This window comes from Odocoileus virginianus, chromosome 27 (assembly GCF_023699985.2).
Source record: "Odocoileus virginianus isolate 20LAN1187 ecotype Illinois chromosome 27, Ovbor_1.2, whole genome shotgun sequence".
Classification (NCBI taxonomy): Eukaryota; Metazoa; Chordata; class Mammalia; order Artiodactyla; family Cervidae; genus Odocoileus; species Odocoileus virginianus.
Genome location: NC_069700.1, coordinates 3,056,756 through 3,074,892, shown reverse-complemented (window position 1 = coordinate 3,074,892; position 18,137 = coordinate 3,056,756).

The window sequence follows — 18,137 nt, the reverse complement described above, 5'->3', positions numbered from 1 at the left end:
GATGATTCTGTCTCAATTAACAGAAAAAGTCCAGAGTGTTTTATTCCACATAAATCACAAAACAGTGAATGAGAAAAGTGCAGTGTACTAGAGAGTCCCTTAGGGTGTAATTTTTTGTCTTCAGCAGGCCTCACATACTGTTTTAATGCCAACCTATAATCTACAATTTAGTAAATTGACTACACTGCTCAAAAGACTTGACATTTCCAATGTTACATCCTTTTCCCCAGTTTTTACATTTTCACCAAGTATACAGTAAGGCCCAATCTTCTTCCTTAGCAATATAGCCAAGTGGTTCCACTTCGTAGGCCTTACGATCATCTGCAAAGGTTAATATCTGAAGATAAAAAGAAATCAGGCTGAGTATTTCCTGAGCAAATCCTTTGTTAATTAAACTAAGAGCTCTCATCTCAAGGCATAGCTGTTGCTAACATATTAAAGGAGCCCAAGTCCTGCAAATTATTAATAACTGTTGTATGTCCAGCCACTGGCTGAGCTGAAGCCTTGTAAGAGGTATAGTAACAGCAGTGATACATGTTAGGAAAGACTGTATCATAATGATTAAGAACATGGGATCCCCAGAGAGGGGCGGGGTTAGGTCCTGACCTCCTCCTCCTTAGCTGGGTCAGCTTTGCATGTTGTATCAAATTATATTTTACAAAAAAAAAAAAACCTTGCTCACATATTCACATGTTTATCCATCTGAGCCTGTCCTGTGAGGTGGACAGGAAAGGTGTTAGTATTCTCATCTGATGTAAGAGCTGAGGTTCAGAGAGGCATTAAATAACTCAGCAGAAATTAATTAATGGCAAATCCAAGACTCAGAAGCTGGAGCTTTTTCCTCTGCCTCGTTCGGCAGCACAGACCAGAAGCAGGACTTTCATGAATATAATAAGAGCAGGTCCCTGACAGCAGTCATTTCCAAGGGCCCGGCCGCGCTTGGCGATGATTCACGGTAGGGTTTCCTCTCTGTTGTTTAGCTCTGGGTTGATGGTGGAGTAAGACAGTGAGGGGCAGTGTAGGGGTTTCAGACAGAATTAAGACTTACCCAGTTTAAAGCCCTGCCTTTTACTCCCAGGTCACATCTTTCCTACTTTTTGGGGTTCAGATAGTCTTAAGAAATGATGACAGAACATGGTAATTTTGTTTTTGTTTGTTAGCATCCCTACTTGATATAATAGAACTGTGGCAAAACCACATTGGTCCACAGACTTTGTTTTAGAAAGTTTTTTGAGTTCAGAATTTGAGAATCTGTGCTGTAGCATGATTTCATTATTTTATGTATTAAGAGTTTAGGTTTGCAGTGTTATTTAGTTTATCTATGTTAAGCCATTAAACCAGGCACTTGAATTTTTATACAAACTTAGTTTTCTCTCTCTTTTTTATTACCCTAAGTCAGTGATTCTTAGCTTTTTTGGCAGAAGTCACAGATCGCTTTGAGAGCCTGATGGAAACCCTGGACTCTTCTCACACCCCCGCCTGCTAAAGGTGCGCACACGGACTGTTACCAGCATGCGCTGAGTAGTCCACAACCTCGGTGGTCCCGAAAACCAGGCGCGTCCGGGCAGCACTGGTTGGTTTGGTTGTCTGTCCCATTCTGCTTTCTTCACCCTGTTCGCTTTGCTCTGTTAGGTTTTAGGGCTCATGCGGTGGCATGGTTTCATGGGAGCCAGGACAGAAGGCTCAGCGTTAGGAAGCGTGGTTTATCTGAAGGCCCCTAAACTTTGTGAGCTTTTCAGGCAGAGCTGTCGCTTGATGGAAGACTGACTGTTATTAGACTGTGTTGGCAAGGAAGTGGGAGCATTTCATGACAGTATAAATTGATGTTATTTCTTTGAAGGGCAATCTGAAAATACCTATCAGCTTTTAAAGTGCACATACTTGTGTTGGGGGTGAAGACATGTATACAGAGGTCTTTGTTGGAGTCTTACATGTATGAGTGAGCACCTAGAAACATAAAAACCTGTCAGTATAAATACCTGAACTGGTTACATAAATGTCTTCACACCAGAATATAATGCAGCCGTGAAAAAGGATTGAGCAGCCCTATTGGTGAGCAAAGTGGAATGATCTCCAGAATATACTGAAATATGAAAATGCATTTTAAAAGGAGGAGCTGCACACACATGTGAGTTTGGCTGTCTGGAGTTTACACCAGCAGCTGGTAATGATGAGTGACTTGGTGGTGGGGGCTGGGAGGCGCAGGTCCACCGAGGGGGAGATGCTTCCTTTTCCTGTGTGTTGTGGTACCCAAATGATCACAACTGGGTCCTTCATAGTGTTCAGATTTTTAAAGCTAGTTTTTAAAACAGAAATTCATTTTTAAAGTCAGTATAGAGTATGAGAAACAGAGATGAAAGGATATTTAAATTACATGACGTCCGCCTAAATGAAAGGGATGTTGCAAAATGAACAGACTTTTTTCTTTCTTTTATTGATGTATAGGTGACGTGTATTAATGTCTGCTATATAGCAAAGTGATCCAGTTACATATGTATACATATGAGACATTACGCATTCTTTTCCATTATAGTTTACCGCAGGATGTTGAACATGGTTCCCTGTGCTGCGCAGTAGGACCTTGGTGTTGGTTCGGCTTCTTTGTAACCGTTTTTTGCCTCTGCTCCTCGCAAACCCCCGTCCACCCCCCCAGCGCCCCCCGCCCCACGACCGCAGACCTGCCCTCTGCCTGTGAGTCCCACGACTCTTCGTTTTGCCTCCTTCCCTAATGTAAGCACATGGGGACGGGGCCCCTGATGGAGTTAAGAACTGGTAAACGAATAAATCAAAAGAAATAGCTTTTCACACAGTGTGTGGTCAGTCTAAGGAATTTACCGCCACAGGCAGTCCTGGAGGCAAATATTGTGGCTGGATTTTTTTCTCTCTCTCTCTCTTTTTTTTTTGTTAGACTCGTTGCTTCTGTGCAGTCACAACACTTGTCGTTATGCACGAAGAGATAAGGACAATCAAACCTGCTGGTGCAGGATGTGAGCCGATCGCTGCGAAGGAAGGCCTCGCCCCAGCCTCCCTGCGTTTTTGGCCGCTTCCACTGCCGCGGAATAACCTTACACAATTGGCTGGGTTCTCTCTGAAGAATGGACAGTACTTCCTCTGAATCATTAGATATTATCCGCAGCCAAAGGAAGGACTGCAGACCTGCCAGAAGCAAGGCTCTTCACTCTATGTTTTTTTTGCACCCAGAGTGATGGCTCCTTCAGTTCAGAATGAGGCCTCGTGGCGGGACTGCTCCCCCGCTGCTGTTTCCCGGCAAAGAGCAGGCTCCAGCTCCCCTCCTGCGGAGCAGGCCGGCTCCTCGAAACAACACACCCTAGATTATTGAGCGAGCGACTGAATAGATACTCGGGAAATAACTCATGCTTTTTTTATTCCTTTCTCTCTCTCTCCTTCCTTCTTTGGCTCCAACTGGCAATGAATCCCTCCACCAGGGGGTAGACGGAGGACATGAACTAGCGGCGGCCAGCCTCATTAGCCCTCGTAGCCAATTAGACATTGTTGCGGGTCTCGTATATCCACACGACTCAAGGAAGCGTGCACCCACATACCTCTCTCTTGGGTTTTAAGAGTAATGCGTATCGGGTTGACTGGAGTTTGAGCAAGTGAATGGGGTGTAAAATAGAATACGATGTCAAGCTGAGCAAGCTGCGTTGCACTGTGACAGACCCCGCTGTCCCTGCCGTGTGATCAGGCCAAGGGCAAACCTTTGAAGCGTCGGGTCACTTGTGTAAGGTGACTCTCTCATTAAAGAAATTTCTCCCCTCTTTTGCGGGAGGGGGGATCGGGATGGGGAACACATAAATCCATGGCTGATTCATGTCAATGTATGGCAAAAACCACTACAATGTTGTAAAGTAATTAGCTTCCAACTAATAAAAATATATGAAAAAAAAAAAGAAATTTCTCCCCTCTTTTGGAATCCAGTAGCAGGCCGGCGGGGTAATTTGTGCAGTGTGCAGAATCCGCGTGCTTCCTTTCTCTCTTTGGCAGGAGGGAGGCGGTGCGCACTGAGTGGCTTGGGGGACCTTGGTTCTCTGGCAAGGGATTGAACCCAGGTTCCCCGCGGGGGAGGCTTGGCGTCTTCGCCTCTAGACCCCCAGGGGAGTCCTGCTGCCTCTTCTCAGTGCTCTGCTTTGTGGGGCCTTCGCCATCAGCCAGCAGCTGGATGGTGTCTACACAGTTACGATCCCGGGCACATCTGGTGGCTCAGCGCAGGGGCGTGGCGTCTTGTCTGTCCTGCAGACAAGATCCAAAACAGTCGGTCGTCCAGATACCCAGAGCCAGGAGAAGCTTGCTTCCGTCATTATTGTTTGGCTTAATTACATGCTAGGAAGTTCCAGCTGAGCTTTTAAAATAAGATCTCTCATTATATTCAATTATGATTCCTTTTTTGCTGGCCAAGCCCACGGGCACCACGTACAATCCCCACTTTTCCACCATTTTAGGAGACCCAATCCGTTCCCAGTATCGCCCAGTAGAACTTTCTGCGGTGATGGAGGTGTGAGCGGTCCGGTTCCAGCAGCCACCGGCCGTGGGCTGAGCTCTGAGACTGTGGCTGGTGTGACCGAGAGTGTCTGATAAGGTCTGACTGTCGCTGACTTGTAAACATCGATGCCACCCAGCTTCAGCCCATTACGTCCCAGCCCATCTTGACGTTAGTGTCCGAGCACATACAGAAGTGATGCAGCTATTTTCTTTCTTCCTGGGCAGAACATTGCCATGGAGATTTAAGAGCAACACTCAGAAATGGTTTTCACACTGTTTCAGGGGAAGGGGTGCAGTCTTGTCACCACGCAGCGCCTGCAGCTGTGACGCAGATGCTGTCACGGGGCCTGAGCCCCTACCTCCTACCTGAATGGCAACCTCAGTGAACAGTAGTGAGGCCTCTTTTCTAAGTGGAAAAACCCCTAGCAAAAATCTAAAAATCTTATGTTTGCATGGCCAAGAGCAACATGGGGTACTGGGAAATTCCATCAGTAAGCCAAGCAACTTTTTGGCAGCAGGGACCCTGTCTTTTATCTGTTTCCTTCGTTCCTAGCATAAATTTTAATAAGTGCTTCTCCAATGAGTGGCTTAGTATGTGGACTAACAGACGAACATGGCTTAGAAAGGATGCTGGTAACTTAACCTCCCAGGAGTCTCTCATTAAAACCCCCAGTACCCCAGCAGGTATCTTTACTAGCCGAGAAGTGAAGTTACAGATACACACAATGTAATCATGTTTTGGACTTAGGGGACAACTAATACAAAAACACTGCAGACTCATCTATGACTAATTTGAATACTGTACAGAATAAACGGTAGCCTACATTTGAGCCTGAATAGTCACTGGAAGAACTGATGCTGAAGCTGAAGCTCCAGTGCATTGGCCACCTGATGTGAAGAGCCAACTCTCTGGAAAAGGCCCTGACGCTGGGAAAGATTGAAGGTGGGAGGAGAAGGGGGCGACAGAGGATGAGATGGTTGGATGGCATCACTGACTCAATGGACATGAGTTTGAGCAAACTTCAGGAGTTGGTGATGGACAGGAAGCCTGGTGTGCTGCAGTTCATGGGGTCACAAAGAGTAGGACACGACTTAGCTACTGAACAAGGTTTATAAAATCTATGAATCCAGGAAAGAAGTGTCCACTTCCCATTAGACTTTTAACTTCTCATTGATTGTGTTTTGTAGGATGACCCTCCTCCTTTCCTGCCATTCCTTCCCAGCTGAACCTGCTTTTTACCAGCGCACTGACCAAAGGACGTGACCTAGCCCAGTCCCTCCCTGCCGCGACTCGTGCCCCGTTTTACTGTTACTGTGATCCGCTGTGTGAAATTGCTTTGTGAACTAAAGCGCAGGGTAGCTCGTTTTGCAGACAGCAGCGTTCGCCGTCTGCACCCCCGTTGAGCTGGGCGGCACCTGTTGTCCAGCCCGATCGCTTTCTTCTTTGTTCTCATCACAGCAGTCTGTCAGTTTCTTCACCCGATCGACTCATTTCTGCCCTTTTTTTAAAGTCATACATAACGATTGGAACGTCCTATCTGGTCAAGTGCTCTAACCTCGTTTCCTTCCTGGTAACAGCATACTTGAAATTCCAGCTCAAATGTAGATGCTTTCAAACAGCAAGCTGGAGAGCTATGGAAGGAAGAGCTCGGAGCTCTGGGAAGTGTGATAACCGACCTAAAAGTCTGCTCGTGCCAGCAGCTGGCTGTGTGATCTCGGACGAGTTACGCTGCCTGGGCTCGTTTCCTGCCTCTGTAATACGGGGAGAGAGGAGTCCAGGTGCCCCAGATGGTCTCTCCACGCTCGAGAGCCTTATTGAGCAGTTCGGTCACCCTCGTGTGCCTCTGTCACTACAAGGCGACCCGAGACGTCCCTGAGTGAGTCAGCGAAGTCCCGTCTCTCCTGTGATCGCAGGCCCACGTGACGCCGTCTTGTCCGTCCTCGACCTCCACGGGGAAGGCATTCCTGGACTGGAGCAGGCTGCGTCCCCCTGCCTGTCCCCACTGTGACCCACGCCTGCAAGGCTGAGCACTCGTCCCCCTTGGGCCCGCCCAGGGGGCTCCTGCTAAGTCAGCAAAGCCTGTGTTTGGCCCCCTGTGGGTGGCCTGCACAGATGCTGAGAGGCGCTGGTTCCCGCGGCCCATGACTGGACCCAGCGTCTTGCCGTGTGTGCGGGGTACACACGACACGCCCCCCCCCCCCCAAATCCACCCTGTGCTTCTGCTCAGGGGCAGAACCTTGTCCGCAGCAGGTTCCCGCCTGCTTTAGGAGGAGGCTTGCATTTCTCTCTCCATAGGCACTTCCACGGCCATGTTCAGGATGGTTTCCCTGATCACAGGGGGATCTGTTCCAGAGGGGCCTCCCAGTAAAGAATCTACCAGCCAAGGCAGGAGATGCAGGAGGCACGGGTTCCACCCCTGGGTGGGGAAGATCCCCTGGAGGAGGGCATGGCTACCCACTCCAGTATCCTTGCCTGGAGAATCCCATGGACAGAGGAGCCTGGCGGGCCACAGTCCACGGGGTCACAAAGAGTCGGACAGGACTGAGCGCTCATGCCCGCCGATCGGAAGACACCCAGCATCTGGACAGACTGAGTGCTTCCGAGAACTCGGGGTCTGACTAAAGGGGAGATGAGATGAAAATACAGATTCACAGTGAAAGAAAACAGCACCCACAAGCCCCAAATACTTTCCATGCTGCATAAGTGACACCAAACATCACAGCCGATCCACGCTTGATAAACTCGGACTTCCCCCTTCTCTGATAGGAAGGCTGCGAAGTGAGATAAAGCAGGGCCGAGCCGTGGAGGACGGACGTCTTGGCGTCCAATAAACCTCCACGTGTTTCTTTTTTTTTTTTCTGTTTTCAAGACTGGTTGCTATTTCCTCCATATGTCTTGTTTATCGGTGTGTTGACTCGTCCCCACACCAGAGAGATGGGTTTGCACATCTGCCAAGTGGAGTCGGCAAGAGATAGCCGCCAGCGACAACAATGGTCTTCCTCGGTCTGTCGGCCAGAAACACTTTTGGCAGAGCGGGCTGAGAATTACTTATCGTCGGTGCCTGTTCTGGAAGCCCAGCGTGGTTGTTTGCCAGACAGAGATAGCAGGCAGGATGCGACGGAGAGCCAGACGTGCTGGGGCTCCACCTGGCAGACGCCGAAGAGGAAAGAGGGATGGAGCAGCCAATTAGCACGTGGCTTCCTGGTGCCCGGTCCCCGCTGTCAACACGAGCCAGTGTTCTGAAGTCAGCCAGAAGGACTGAGTTTGTTCCCGAGTCATGTAAAGAATACTTAGTAGTTGATGCTGCAGAGAAGAGTTTCCAGAGATGTAATTAAAAAAAAACAAAACTATTAATACAAGCAACTCATCTGAAAAAGAGAATCTATCTTCAGTTGCTTTGGTTAAAAAATACATGATAGTGTGACAAGATGAGGGTTGTTTTGCTTTTTTAAAAAATTCCCTGACCAGGGGTCAAGCCCGTGTCTCCTGCCGTGGAAGCACAGAGGCTTAACCAGTGGACTACCAGGGAAGTCCCGAGATGAGACTGTGGTTGTCTTATAAATCACCCTCTCAGTGATTTCTACATCCTGACACCTCTTTCCTTCTCAAGGGGTGGCTTTGGTAACCTAGAGATGCAGTTGAAGTTGTCTAGCAGGCTGGACCTGGTTGTTCTGAACTACTGGAAGGGTATATATAGAACTAGCAGTAACTGTTCAACTCAACCCCCTTTCCCTTAGAATTCGGAACGGTGCACGTCGCTTTGCAGGCTGTTCCAATTACCAACACTAGATGCAGCAAGTGGCCCCTCCCTTGCCAGTTTCCATTGTCAGTTTCTGTTGAAAATTTCCTTCCTTGTCTCAAAGATCTTTTTAGATAATTAAAACAGCATAAAGGAATGAAATTTTTTTTTTAGTGATACAATACTAAACTGTATATCACTTATTAAACTACAAATCCTGTGCAGCGTGAGTACAAATGAACTTGATTCATTTGAAAGAGGGCAGTGGAGAGCCAGGCGTCTGAGTTCTGTTTCAAAGTTACAGGGCTTGTCCTTCAAAAAAGGACTCAAAGCAGATGTCAGAGCAGCATTATCGGAATCTTGATACATAATTGATGTTTACAGAGTGATCTGAGAGTCCAGCATGAAAGCTCCCTTGTCAGTGTAAGTAACTTAATTACACTGTGTGTAAATACAGTGTTCTCTTTCCCCTTACGTAACAGCCACTCCCATGCCATCAGTTACTGTAAACTAATCAGCATCATCTCCAGAAGTGTCTATCAGGCGTCTATTACGGGGTTGTGCAGGCCACCTAAAAATAGCCTTCCGGATCTTACGGCACTCCTTGTCTTCTTAATGTGTGCCTGGGTTTGTTTTTGTGTGTTGGTTATTTAAACCCCCTGAAGAGGGATTTCAGAGCATGAGTCTTACCCCAAGGAAAGCCCTGTTTCCTGCCTCTTCCTGCAACATACTTTCAGGAAGATTTTGGCAAGTGAAGATGAGGCTTAGCTAGAGATTGCTTCAGAGTGGGTAAGGACCACACATCTTGGTCGAGCGTTTTTGTCATTAGTCTCTTGGTCTGTGTAAGATTGTAATTATAATTAGCCATCTGATTTCAATAGCAGCCCATTTCTTGCATGAGGCACTTCACTAACTTAATATAGATAAATCAGAAATGTCAAGGTCAGAAAGGCGTAGTGGTGACTTACTTGTGATGAGGGGATTTTAATGCACAGAGCCCTAAAAGTAGAATTCTGGATTTTATGGGTCTACCTCCCTTGGGCCAGCCATCTGGAGGGCAGGTAGGAAAGGATGTGGCAACGGAGAAGCCCTCGGGGTATCTTCCGAGTCATCTCCCTGTGTAAAAGTAGGACTTCGGGGGCTGGGGGGACATGGTACCTGCCGGCTCCATGGGATGCCGGCACCTTATGTGAACATGAGACGAAGCTGGTTCCCATCAGCACAGAAGGTACTAACAGGTTATTGGGGAAGAATTGTTTTCCAAAATTCAGTTAATGTGACAAATGAAGTATTTTTTGACTGTTAGAATGCTTATAATGGAATCAAGTAGGCCCTTGTCTTATCTCAGCTATTTTACCTCTAATCTAGATGGTTTGTTGTTGTTTTTTAATAAAATTATGCTTTGAGACAGTAACATTTTTAAACAGAGAATGGATTAAGGGAAAAGTAATGACACTGAACACATCTAAGGCAAATCATCTGAATGCTATAGAGAATCAAAGACAATCTGAATTATTTCTATGTTAAACCATGTTTTTTCAAATCTAAGATGTACTTTTTTATGTTTTACATGTTACTTTTCTAGAATAGATAGCATCTTACACTGGATCTCTGTATTTAATGTGTTAGCGTTACCTTCCTTTCTCATTTCCACCAAAAGTCTGCTATAAACTCATCGTCTTAAAAATCAGTGACATCTTAGAATTAGTGGAATAAAGACGCCAAGAGTTAAGCAGAGATCAGTTTTGCTGTATTTCCTCAGAGTCTGTCACTTTACATGTTGAAGTGTCAAGATTAAGTTCCCCTTACATGGTTGTCCTCAAAGGAGTGTGAGGGTGAAGATGGCTGTCCTGCTCCGTATCTCTAAGACGGTTTTCCTACTCCGTATGTCTTAGATAAGTTGTATGCAAGATCCTCCCCCATCACGACGTTTAGAGTTTCTGTTAGTGGCTCAGAGTGATGGGAGAGAAAATACAAGATTCAGTAACGCTTCCATTTGGAGCCATGCTCCTAAAAACCACTGAACGCCTGCGCAGCTGTTGTATTTTACTTGTGGCACCTTGCTCGGACGTGCTCCGTCCGCTCACCAAGCGGGTGTCCTGCCGTGCACCCCGGCACCAGCCACCTGGGGTGAGTGTCACAGCCCCTGGGTTAAGAGTTCAGTCTCACCAGCCTGCCCTCTCTCCCAACACCAGCCCAAAGTTGCAGACACCCACACTCGTGACGGGCTGGGTTCCCCTAGAATAATGCACGGAACTCAAGAAAGCAGCCTATAGTTTTATTAGAAGGGATACAAATGGAAGGGATGCCCAGGGCCCAGTCTAAGAGGGTCTTGGGCACGGAGCCCCTGCACCTCTCTGTGTGGAATCTGGGGGGACCACCCTTCCCGAGCACGAGTGTGTTCAGTAACCAGGAAACTCCAGGGTTTTCGAGGGGTGGGGCCTCATTAAGTAGGCACAATTGATTAAATCATCTCCAGTCCCCCTTTCTGGATGTTGTGCATGCCTGCCCAGCTCTTTGCAACCCCAGGGACTGTAGCCCACCAGGCTCTTCTGTCCATGGGATTTCCCAGGCAAGAATACTAGAATGGGATGCTATTTCCTTCTCTAGAGGATCTTTGCCACCCAGGGATGGAATCCACATCTTTTGCATTGGCAGGCGGGTTCTTTACCATGGAGCCACAGAGGGTTGAGCTTGTCCCAAATTCTAAGCCTTGGTGTTTCTGGTGACCAGCCCCATCCTGAAGCTCTCTAGTGACCCAACTTGAGTCATCTCATTAGCACAACAAAGACAGTTTGGTCAGTCTCGAAATTTCCAGAGTTTCTGGATCTCTGTGCCAGGAGCTGAGGACAAAGATCAGATACACGTTCTCCATGGTACCCAGGGGCATAGTCCAGGTTTTGTATAAGGTTTTAGCTTGTGCCTCTAGCTCGGTTCTCTTCACTGGCTTACTCACAGCCCATTGCAGGCTCCAAGGGTTGTCTCTTGCCGCCATGTGCAGCTCAACAAATCCCAAATTATGCTTACCTTCATTCCCTGAATTAGCTTGTCCTAAATCCCCCATCATGGTTTATAGAAACCCCTGTCCTCCCAGGCACGGAAGCTCTGTTTCAGATTCATCTTTGACTCTCTCTGGTTATTAAGATTTTCTATAAATCTTATAAATCTTGTCTGATCCTGTTGTTCAGAGCACTCTACACCTTTTTTGAACTTCGGCTCCCTGGTGATAAGTGTTAAAAGATCCAGAAGTGGGACTTCCCTGGTGGTCCAGGGGTTAAGGCTCCAGATGCAGGAGGCCCTGGTTCTATCCCTAATGAGGGAACCAGAGCCCGGATGCCACGACGAAGACCAGGTGCAGCCACATAAATAAATACTTTTAAAAAAAAAGCTCCATAAGTGAATGAGCCGTTAGACTCCAGACCATGGTCAGCGCCACACTCTCCTGCATTTTGTCCTTCACTCCAGAAATGAGGGATGTCCTCTCTGGTTGAGCATTTCAGGGCTGGATTACAGCTGAGTCACAGATGTGACCGCAGTCATCCTCAACCCTTCTGAATCAAAGATCATCAGTCACATTCCCAGGGAACTTCGTCTGTGTGCTCTTGGCCTCAGGCCCCCATGTGTCTCATAGTCAGGTTTGGGGCTTAGCCCTGGGGTCAGGCTGGGTGTCTTGGGAGTGGCAGGCAGACCTGGCAGATAGTGGGTGACTGCAGGCTGCCAACAAACTAATCTCAGCTTCCCTTTTCTTCCCGTTTCCTCAGTGTTCTATTTTATACATCCCATCATTTCCTACCTCACGTCTTTAGTGCATCCGTTCATGTACTTGATTGGTCACTGATCCACTCGGCCCCATCTCTCGAGCTCTTCCTTCTGGACCAGGCACCGTTCCAGCCTCAGGATAGAGCAACATCTAACAGGACACAGCCCCTGCCTCTGCAAGATCCCCGTCTCGGGTCCCAGGTGAATAGACCGGTAGACACGAGAGCCTCAGATGCGATGCATGGTGTGAAAACAGTATTAAAACAGGCTAAGATGATAGACAGCGGGGTGGGGGGGTGGGTGCTCAGAGGGGATTCTCGGATTATACTGTGTGGAACCCACGGGGCTGTTGAGAACATGGGAATTGGAAGCAAATACACCTGTTTTCGGAACACGAAGGCCCACTTGACCGTAGCTCTGGAATTAGAGAAGTTGGGCCACAGTTTGTTCCTCTCGAGTCAGTCCTGGTTCGCACCAGGGAAGCTCCCTGCTCTGAGCCAGCGTGGGCTCGCTCTCCTGGAAGCTCAGGGTGAGAGGCCGGGCCTCCCGCAGCCCTTCTTTGTTGTCGTTCAGTCGCTAAGCCGTGACTGAGTCTTGGCGGCCCCGTGGACTGTAGCCCAGCAGGTTCCACTGTGCGTGGGATTTCTCAGGCGAGAATACTGGAGTGGGCTGCCATATCCTTCTCCAGGGCCTGTTCCTAACCCAGGGATCGAACTGGGGTCTCTTCTGAGCCCCCCAGGGCCGCCCTGTCACCGGCTCCGGGGGTCTCTGTGGGCTCCCTGCCCCGGCAGGGCTCAGCCGCGGACCTGCCGCTGCTCCCTCAGACTCGGCGGCCCCAGCCTCCCCGCCCCTCTCCCTCCACAAATAAACTCTCCTTCTGTTTCTCTGGGTGCCGAGTCTCTTACTTCCACAGCACACAAGGTCAGAGTCAGCCTCGGGGGGCCCCCCCTCCCCCCAGCATTCCGCGGCAGGAATCTCGGGGGATGGTGCTGGGGAGTCCCAGGGAGGGGCAGGCAGGGACCGGCAGGTGTGAGGAGTGTGGGGCGCTTTTCCACAGGCAGATAGCCCGTGGGTGACTGGACGCCTCGCTGTTAACTCATGCAAGGAAAGAAGTCATTTCTGGCCTGAAACCAGATACAGGAGCTTTCAACACCAAGGACAGCTTTCTCGGAATGCTTTATACGGAGTTCTGTTTGAAAATTCAACTCAATATGACATCCGCCTTAAAGATCCACTTTTGTTTTAGTTCTTAGTGGTAGCTCATTTGTGATACAGGTATGTCCGTTTCCCCTGGTCTGTTCTGATTCATCAGGACAATGCTATATTTAATCTAGATTAATATACTAGATTATAAAATACCTGTCTGTCTACCGCGTGTGTCCAGAAGGCCTGGAAATTCATTCGGGCTCCCTGTTTTTTTCCTTCAATACAATCCATGCCCACACCACCCTGGGCCATCCCTCTGCATGGCCTGGTAAGAATCTCTCTTTATTTTTCTCTGTGTTATTCTGACCTCTGAGCAATAGCAGAGCTGTCTCATGCTTGTTTCCTGGGGATAGACTAGGGAGTGTTTCCCCTTCCAGCTACTGCTGGACTAATGGCTGTTCCCTGTGTGAATCCGCAGAGAAGGAAAGTCAGCAGAGGGATCGACGCCACACCAGAACACTAGCCTATGCCTCGCTTTGCTAGGAGGGCTTCCCTGGTGGTTCAGATGGTAAAGAGTCCACCTGTAAAGCAGGAGACGCAAGTACAATCCCTGCGTCAAGAAGGTCCCCTGGAGAAGGGAATGGCAACCCACTCCAGCATTCTTGCCTGGAAAATTCCATGGACAGAGGAGCCTGGCGGACTACAGTCCGTGGGGGTCTCAAAGAGTCAGATATGACTGAGCTACTGAGCAGAGCAGAGCTTTTTTGTAAAGACTTAATGAACTGTGGTGTTGGAGAAGACTCTTTAAGAGTCCCTTGGACTGCAGGAAGAGCAAACCATTCAATCCTAAAGGAAATCAGTCCTGAATATTCATTGGAAGGACTGATGCTGAAGCTGAAGCTCCAATAGTTTGGCCACCTGATGCCAAGAAGTGACTCACTGGAAAAGACCCTGATGCTGGGAAAGATTGAAGTTGGGAGGAGAAGGGGATGACAGAGGATGAGATGGTTGGATGGCATCACCAAGTCAATGGACATGAATGTGAGCAAGCTGCAGGAGTTGGTGATGGACAAGGAGGCCTGGCGTGCTGCAGTCCACGGGGTCTCAAAGAGTCGGACACGACTGAGTGACCGAACTGAATGAAATATCAGGAAAACCCTGCTCACGGATAATTAAAAGTTGCATAGGGAAACCATGTTCCATTCAAGAGCATAAGTGGTAAAGGTGCTCCAGGTGGAAACAAACAAGCCAGCAATTCCCAAGATCCCTCTGTCAGCAGCGCCTTAAGCCTCCAAGAACTCGGAAGTCTCTAGGGTTCATTAGCTTCTGAAGTTGTGTCCCAGGACGGGCCAGCTCTCACTATAGACAGTTTTATTGAGCTGAAATTCCTCTCTGCCCTCTGGAAATAGCTCTGCGTCTAAGGGAGAAGGGGGAAAGGTGTATAGAAAAGACCTAATTTTTCAACACCATCCTGTCTTATCTGTGGGCTAAACACATGGATTTAAGGGAATACTTTTTTAAAGATGTTTTTTCAAGTCCCCTCAGCATTTTGCTTTTCCTCCTTCTGAATTCTTTATAATTTGTCTGTGTCTCTTACACTTGTTCTTCTTTTAAACTTGTTTTTGTAGCATTTTGTTTTGTTATCTTGGCCTCGCCGCTCGGCCTGTGGGATCTTGGTTCCCTGACCAGGGTTGGAACCCGCGTTCCTTGCAGTGGAAACTTGGCGTCTCAACACCTGGACTTCCAGGGAGGGTCCTCACTGTTGTGTTCCAGCCGCTTCTTGCAGTGCCCTCTCCCCTCCCATCAGGAGCCTTTCCCCCGATGAAACATGGATGGTATCCCTCACCTCTTAAATTCGAATTCATGGCTCTACTCTATAAAAACAACTACTTCTTTTCCTGAAAATACTGATGTTGTGTGTGAATGGAAATATATATATTCTTGGTGTTATTGGTAGTTCACATATGTTTCTCTGTGTTTGTATAGCCTGGGAAATGTGGGCGAGATGGAGAAGTCCTGTCTGGAAAAAAAAAAAGTCCTGTCTGTTCCAGACAGATCTTTGTCCAAAGGTCCTGTGACAGTAATAATAGCTTACATATTTGTATCAAAGTGTTATTTGATAATAGCTACTATTCTAAAAGCTTTGCATGGATTTTCTCATGGACTTTAACCCTCGAAAACTTGGCAGATTGGACTTCCCTGGGTGTCCTGTGGTTGAGACTCTGAGCTCCCAGGGCAAGAGGCATGAACTCGACCCCTGGTCTGGGGAGTCCCCTCATGCAAGGTCTGGCCAAACAAACAAACAGAAACCTTCCCAGAGTAACAGCAAGGCTTAGGATACCTAACTCACCCAAGATCCACAGCCAGGGCGACAGAGCCAGAGCTCAGCCCACCTTCACAGCCACCGTGAGACCCTGCAGCCGCCTCCGGGGTCTTTGTTAGTATCCAGCAACTCCTCATAGGTTTTGTTCATCAGACCTAACCCACTATCGCCCTTTTTTGAGAGTTCATCTGACTAGTCATGACAAAATGCTTGAAGTGTATTTGGAGTCCATACCCTGGATAAAAATCCAAGGATTTGGCGATATTAGGACCTGTGCAAAACCTGTGTTTTCTTGTGGGTGTTTTGTATTTTTAATCTGTATACTTTGGTCAAAGAACCATCTTAAGTTAATTTTTGTGAATCGAGAAAGACTCATAAGCACTGGTTTGTTCTGTGTATCTGTGTGTCTGTTTCTGCTTTGTTATATTCACTAGTTTCTTTTGTTCTTTAGATTCCATGTATAAGTGATATCACGTCGTATTTGTCTGTCTCTGACTTACTTCACATAGTATGATAATCTCTAGGTCTATCCATATTGTTGCAGATGGTAAAATTTCATTCTTATTTATGGCTGAGTTGTATTTTCATTCTTTTTCTCCCTCTTCTGCTTGTGGACAGCAACTATTTCTTGTCTTTCAATGAATAAATGCCTCGAAGATCCTTACCAAGTATTTGCAGAATGATTAATGCAGTAGCGCTGACAGGCACTTCAACTGAAGGTATATATCCTTCAAAAAGTGTTTCAAAAGTGTTTTGCTGTTTAAAAATAATTAGCTTTATTAGTCTTTCTCCGTGTGCCAGACTGTAGAAGCAGACTCCAGCCCTTCCTGCCCAGAGCCTGCCCTTCCTCTGTGGTGAGACGACACCCTTAGGGAGCTGGGTGGCCGGGGCGGGGCGTTAACCCGCAGGTCAGACTCCGCAGCCGGGGGTGAGACACCATGACTTCCCACTGTGTGTTCTTGCTTCATCTGATACCTTGATTCAGGAACTTGGGGCTGTTTCTGCTTTGCGCTGACAGGTCATCTGAGGACCTGGCCACTCTGCGGTATGAGAGTACCACTCAGAGGTACCAGCTGCAGGGCACCTCTGCAGGACTGGTGCCCAGGTGCCCACGCAAGCCCGCTTCATCCCTGTTGCTGGAAGCGTTCTGCAGTGCCCGCTCCCCTGCCTCCAGGAGAGACATCTGAACCTTAGGTTTCCGTTTCTGCGGGCTCCTCTCTGCACTTTACTTTCCTGTGCCCTGAGTGTTCCTTGCTCTTCCATTAGAAGGGATATTCGTTTTTTGTTTTTGTTTTCTTTTTTGGCTGCACGATGTTGCTTGTGGGATCTTAGGGGACTGAACCCAGGTCACGACAGTGAAAGCGCCGAGTGCCAGGGAATGTTTTCTTTCTTGCGTGAATTACCTTCTCATTCACGTGAGTAGTCTGCAAAGGATTGCAGTGTCCCATTGAAATAGAGGCTCTGATACTGAGACTAAAACCATCTTAGGGACTTGCCTGGGGGTCCAGTAGCTAAGACTCCAAAGCTTCTGCAGGGGAAGCTAGTTTGAGTCCTGGTCAGGGAACTAGATTCCACACACTGCAGCTAAAGAGCCTGCATGTGGCAACAAAGATCGAAGACCCTGTCTGCCACAGCTGAGACCTGGTGCTGCCAAGTAAGTAAATAAGATATATAAATTACATATATATTACTATACAGTATATATTATATACTTATTATATATAATTATAACAATATTATAATTATTATATATTTGTATATATAATATTTATATTAATTGTCATAATATATTATATATTATATAACATATTTATATTATATTGATATATTAATATATCATATTAATATCATGCTATTATATATTATATTATTGTATATTATAATTATATAACTATAATATATTATATAATTATATATTTAATGATATATAATTATAATATACATAATATAGTATTTGTATATTTATATTTATATATATTATCATATATTATATATATAATATAATGTATATATTATATTTATATTATGATGTACATAATTATATATAAATATTATTTATATATTTATATATATTGTGTATATTATGTATGTTATATATAATATATATGCATTATATATATCATGTATTGTATATGTATTATACATAATATATATTATATATTATGTATATATGTATAATTATATATATTATATATTATGTACATATGTATAATATATATAATATAATATATTATATATATTATATTATAGTAAATATATTATATATTGTAATATATAATATATATATGTATATAATTATATATAGTTATAATATACATATTATACAATATGTATGTTATACATTATATTATAATATATATTATATATAGAATATATATTATATATGTGTATATATTATATATTATTTATATTACATATATTATATACAATGTTATATATTATATATTTTATATATTATAATTATATTTAATTATACTATAATATATTATATATTATATATTATTATAATATATGTATTATACAGTTATATATATATATAACTGTCTAGGGATTGTGCCTTTTCTAGAAAAAATGACCTATTGGTCAGAGTCTCTGCTTGGTGAGAGGTCTCAACATGCTGGAACTCTAGAGCTGGTTCTTACTACTTATAATCAACTTTAAGTGGCTGC